Source organism: Myotis lucifugus, unplaced genomic scaffold, assembly GCF_000147115.1.
Source record: "Myotis lucifugus unplaced genomic scaffold, Myoluc2.0 scaffold_772, whole genome shotgun sequence".
In the NCBI taxonomy this organism is placed as follows: Eukaryota; Metazoa; Chordata; class Mammalia; order Chiroptera; family Vespertilionidae; genus Myotis; species Myotis lucifugus.
In genome coordinates, this window is record NW_005871820.1 from 60345 (window position 1) to 66386 (window position 6042).

Here is a 6042-nt window from a genome sequence, read left to right on the forward strand (position 1 = left end):
ACCTCAGGAAAGGTACTGTCCGTCACTTGGAGAAATCACCCATTCAGGCGCAAGGCAGCCTGGTCTGCAACATATGTAAGGTGCAGACTATACATCACAGGGTGTGCCGATGGGATGCTCACAAGTCAAGTAAAGTACGCGTGAAGGGGCGGGGCGCGCGGTTTCCCGGCGTGCCCCGGGGCGGACCTCGTGGAGCGCCCCTGCTCGGGACTCCCCTTCCCGGCGAGGCCTGGCGTGCTCGCTCCTCCCCTCGCTGGGACCCAGGTCTGGAGCCGAGCCGCCGCTAACGCTGAGCTCGGGCGTTGGCGATCGGGGCACGTCCCTCCCGGCGGGGCCCTGCCCCGGGCGATCGGCCTCCATTAGCAGGTGGCGTCCTCCACGCCCGGCACGGACCTACCCCGCTGCCCACGCCGCAGTCGTAAGGTCTGTAACCGGCTGGAGCGATGTGTCAGGAGGCAGCACACCGCGCCCTGCACCTTAATTTCTCAGGCCTCCTCTCGGGGGGCGGGGCACATGGGGGGGGCGGGGTGCCACCCTGGTTACAGCTGCCTGCTGAGTAGGCAAGCTTGGCTGATCATGGAAATGTCACACACCTGCCGGATAAATCTCAGAAGATTGGTGTATTTTTACCAGTGTCAGTATTCTGGTTGTTACACTATAGTTTTGCCAAAGTTGTTATTGGGAGCATCGTCCTGTACCCCAAAAGGGTTGCGGGTTCGACCCCGCTCGGGGCGTGTAGGGGAGGCAGTCGATCCGTGTTTCTCTCTCTCCTTCCCCCTCCTCCCTCTAAAATCAATAAAAACATATACTCCGGTGAGAGTTTTTTGTTTTGTTTTTTTAATCATTGGGAGAAGTAGGCAAAGTGTCCAAGGGGATCTCTGTTATTTCTTACAACATGCAGGTGAATCTGCAGTTACCTCACGTGTGTGTGGTTTTGCACCAGCCCCACCCCCCCCCTCCCCCAGGATCACACAATTGGGGAAACTCCAGACCGGCAGGTGATGGAAACCTCCTAAGAACATAAAGGTTGTTGCAGTTGAACCAGGCCGAGATCCTCCTCCTGGGTCCTCAGGTGCCACTGGAGGTACAGGGATGGCCTGGGTCCCCCTATTTTTTAAAAAAATATTTTTATTGATCTCAGAGAGGAAGGAAGAGGGAGAGATAGAAACATCAATGAGAGGATCACTGATTGGCTGTCCCCCCGCACGCCCCCCCACTGGGGATCAAGCCCCCAACCTGGGCATATGCCCCTGACCGAACAAACCCAGGACCCTTCAGTCCACAGGCCAACGCTCTATCCACTGAGCCACACCGGGTAGGGCATGGGTCACCCTGTTTGTGCCAGAGGCAGCCAATGGCATGGACATAACGAAGCCACTGGGTCTGATCTCACCTGTCTCCGAAGGCCCTTCCAGGGAAGGTTGGATGCTCACACTAAGAACCAGTTGTAGGTGGGGACTTTGGCCTCTTGCCTCCAGATGCAACCACCTGACTGTGGTGGGGACTCGGATAAAGGGAAAGGAATCAAAGAAACGCCTGTGTTCGGAGGCTCCCCGTAGATTTCCTGGCGTTCTCAGCCTTTTGAGTCTGAAGAGTAGGGAGACCATGCGGAGGGGGGAGGCCACCTCCCCAGGCAAGGCCTGCCTCACACTGGAAGGCAGTGGGGATCAATGGATAGGTTTCGTTTTTTAAAATTTATTTTTCCACAGTATCTTGTTAATAATCATTTCTTTATCAAGAGAACTATTCCTTAGCTCAGATATCCCTGTTTCATATTCAGGAGCACAGCTCAGTGACAAACTTCCATGGAATTCAACCCAAAGAAATTCCTTACATTCCAAGGTCACGTTGCACTCAGAGATGCCAGCCTTCTTCATCTCCTCAAACTCTTCCCTGGAATTACAGTTCCTGTGGGAATCTGCAGATGCCTTCTTTCTTGGTTCCCCCACAGCAAACTCACAGAAAGCTGCAACCCCCAGGGACACAATGGTGGTTCCAACAACATGAAATCACAGACTCGTGGCCGGAAGGCCACACGTCGGAGGTCTTGTCAAAGCCCTGGAAGGGTCACTGGACAGGGGCCTGGCCCTGAGCTAGTCTCTCTAGGACCAGCGGTTCTGGACTTCAGGAAAAATGTCACACCACCAGTCCAGGTGACTGTGAGCGCATGCTAATTAAAACCGGGACAGAGAGAAACAGGAAGGGCTTAGGACAGAGGCAGCCACAGGTGAGCTAGGCTGGGCGGCCCTAGCTCTCTGGGAAGTCAGAGAAAAGGGCCTTGGGGACAGGCTTAGGGGATTAGCCTGGGATGAGCTGTTGCTGGGATGAGCTGCTCCTAAACTCTGAATCCTAGAGTTTAGGAGATTCGTGCCTGTGGGGGAAGAAGAGGGAGAGGGGGAGGCTAGGGCCTGCTCCCAGGAGGGGAGTGCACCCTGCATCCTTTGTCTGGAGCCTTTTATCTCTCTCTTGCAGGCAGGAATCTTAGGGGAGGGTTACGGCAGAATATTCATCAATTTTCTAGTTGTGTGGGGGGTTTTTTGTTGTTAATCCTCACCCAAGGAAATTGATTTTTAGAGAGAATGGAAGCGAGGGAGAGAGACAGAGAGAGAAACATCGATGTCTCATGTCGATTGGTTGCATGCCCACGAGTTGAGCCTGCAACCTAGATACATGCCTTTGACCGGGATCAAACCTGGGATCGATCCAGGATAGAGCTTTAGTCCATGGGCTGTCACTCTAGCCACTGAGCCAAACCAGCTAGGACTCCAGTTGTGGTTTCTTTTGTTTTGTTTTGTTCACATTCACAGTATTTTTTTTTAATAATTTTTATTTCTTGAAGTATTACAAAGAGTATTACATATGTCTCCTTTTTCCCCCCCTTGACATTCCCCCGGCCCCTACTCCCCAGTGTCTTGTGTCCATTGGTTATTCTTATATGCATGCATACAAGTCCTTCAGTTGATCTCTTAATCCCCCCCAAACCCTCCCCAGGCTTCCCACTGTAGTTTGACAGTCTGTTCAATGTTGCTCTGCCTCTGCATCTACCCCTGTTCATCAGTCTATACTGGTCCCCATTATCTGTCCCAACCTCACCGGGGCCGTCACAACCTTACTGGGGCCGTCCCGACATTCACAGTATTTATTTAAAAATAAAGTCCCCCCGCTGAAACCGGTTTGGCTCAGTGGATAGAGCATCGGCCTGCGGACTGAAGGGTCCCAGGTTCGATTCTGGTCAAGGGCATGTACCTTGGTTGTGGGCATATCCCCAGTAGGAGATGTGCAGGAGGCTGCTGATCGATGTTTCTCTCTCATCGATGTTTCTAACGCTCTATCTCTCTCCCTTCCTCTCTGTAAAAAATCAATAAAATATATTTAAAAAATAAAAATAAAGTCCCCCTATAAGTGGACCCACACAGTTCTAACCTGTGCTATTCAAAAGCCAACTGTACTTCAAAATAGCAATTTGTGCTGTTACTCAGAATTATTTCTTTTTAAAAAATCTTAATTGTTGGAAGTATTACATGTCTCCCTGTTTCCCCCACCGACCCCCTCCAGCCCCTGCCCGCCACCCCAGGCCCTTTCCAACCTGCTGTCTGCATTCATGGGTCCTGCATATATGCATACAAGGTCTTTGGTTGATTATCTCCCACCCACCTTCCGCCGCCTTCCCTCCGAGATTCCGCATTCTGTTCCACGCTTCCATGTCTCTGCATCCACTCTGCTCATCAGTTTATCTTGTTGATTAGATTCCATATATGAGTGAGATCATGTGATACTTGTCTTTCTCGGACTGACTTATTTCACTTAGCATGATACTCTCCAGGTCCCTCCATGCTGTCTCATAGAGTAAGAGATTTTTCTTTTTTTATTGTTGCATAGTATTCCATGGTGTAAATGTACCACAGCTTTTTTATCCACTCATCTACTGAAGGGCACTTGGGTGTTTCCAGATCTTAGCTATTGTAAATTGTGCTGCTATGAACATAGGGATGCATACATTCTTTCTGATTGGTGTTTGGGGTTTCTTAGGATATATTCCTAGAAGTGGGATCACTGGGTCAAATGGCAGTTCCATTTTTAATTTTTTGAGGAAACTCCATACTGTTTTCCGTAATGGTTGCACCAATCTGCATTCCCACTAGCAGTGCACGAGGGTTCCCTTTTCTGCACATCCTTGCCAGCACTTGTCATTTGTTGATTTGTTGATTGTAGCCATTCTGACAGGTGTGAGGTGATACCTCATTGTCATTTTAATTTGCCTCTCTCTGATGATCAGTGACTTTCATCATTTTTTCATATGTCTCTTGGCCATCTGTATGTCCACTTTGGAGAAGTGTGTATTTAGGTCCTTTGCCCATTTTTTAATTGGATTGTTTATCTTCCTTTTGTTAAGTTGTATGAGCTCCTTATATATTTTGGATATTAACCCTTTATCAGATGTATCATTGCCAAATACATTCTCCCATACAGTGAGATCCCTTTTTGTTTTGTTGATGTTTTCTTTTGTTGTGCAGAAGCTTTTTATTTTGATGTCCCATTTGTTTATTTTCTCCTTAGTTTCCTTTGCCCCAGGAGATGTATCTGTAAACATATTGCTATGAGAGTTGTCTGAGATTTTGCTGCCTATGGTTTCTTCTAGGATTTGTATGGTTTCCCAACTTACATTTACGACTTTTATCCATTTTGAGTTTATTCTTGTGTATGGTGTAAGTTGGTGGTCTAGTTTCATTTTTTTGCATGTATCTGTCCAATTTTCTCAGCACCATTTACTGAAGAGACTGTCTTGACTCTATTGTATGCTCTTGGCTCCTTTGTAACTATTAATGAGCGTAATGTCTTGGGTTGATTTCTGGGTTCTCTATTCTGTTCCATTGATCTATATGCCTGTTCTTGTGCCAGTCCCAGCCTATTTTCAGTACAGTGGCTTTGTAGTATAACTTGATATCTGGTATTGTGATTCCTCCAACTTTGTTCTTCTTTCTCAAGATTGCTGCAGCTATATTGAGTGCTTACCTGTTTACCAGGGTTATATCCTCTTATTGGATTGATCCCTTGAGTATTATGTAGTGACCTTTGTCGTCTCTTGTGATGCCTTCATTTTGAAGTCTATTTTGTCAGGTATGAATATTGCTACTCCAGCTTTTTTTTCTTTTCCATTTGTATGGAAAAATTTTTCCATCCCTTCACTCTCATCCTCTGTGAGTCTTTTGTTCTGAAGTGGGTCTCTTGTAGACAACATATAGTAGGGTCATATTTTTGTATCCATTCAGCTATCCTATGTCTTTTGATTGGGGCATTTGATCGATTTACATTTAAGGTTATTATCGATAGGTACTTATTGCCATTTTAATTCTATATCCCTAGGTTTTTCTCTCTATTTCTTCTCCTCATTATAGCAGTCCCTTTAGCATTTCTTGTAATGCTGGCTTGGTGGTGATGTCCTCCTTTAGCCTTTTATTTATTTTTTCTTGGAAGCTCTTTATTTCACCATCTATTTTGAATGATAGACTTGCTGGATATAGTAATCTTGGCTTCAGGTTCTTGCTTTCCATTACGTTGAGTACTTCATGCCATTCCCTTCTGGCCTGTAGAGTTTCTGATGAGAAATCAGGTGTCAGCCTTATGGGGGTTCCTCTGTAGGTAATAATTTGCTTTTCTCTTGATGCCTTTAAGATTCTCTCTTTGTCTTTAATTTTTGGTATTTTAATTATGATGTGTCTGGGCATGGGCCAATTTGAGTTCTTCTTGCTTGGGACTCTCTGTGCCTCCTGAACTTGTGTGACTTTTTCCTTCACCAGGTTAGAGAAGTTTTCTGCCATTATTATTTTTTTAAAATTTTTAAATTTTTATTTTTTAATCTTTATTGTTCAGATTATTACAGTTTTCCCTCTTTTTTCCCCCCATAGCTTCCCTCCACCCGGTTCCCACCCCAACTTCTGCCCTTATCCCCCCCCCCCCCCCCCAGACGTCATTTATACGTGGACGTTTTTTTTACGGATATATACATAGACCTACAAAAAGACTTTATCCCCCCCCCCCCCC

The 6042-nt window shown here is 46.7% G+C and overlaps 1 protein-coding gene across 3 annotated transcripts in view; it reads right to left on the bottom strand.

Annotated features, from left to right (window-relative positions):
* The window catches only part of LOC102420633 (uncharacterized protein C3orf18), a 3003-nt gene extending 2528 nt beyond the window's left edge, over nucleotides 1-475 (bottom strand). The window contains exon 1 of one of the 3 annotated variants that reach the window (XM_023746963.1): nucleotides 398-475. The gene's annotated coding sequence lies outside the window, so the exon portion shown is untranslated. The remainder of the gene's footprint in view (nucleotides 1-397) is intronic. The other 2 variants (XM_014448149.2, XM_006106141.3) reach the window with 2 other exon arrangements.
* Nucleotides 476-6042: the final 5567 nt, after the last annotated feature.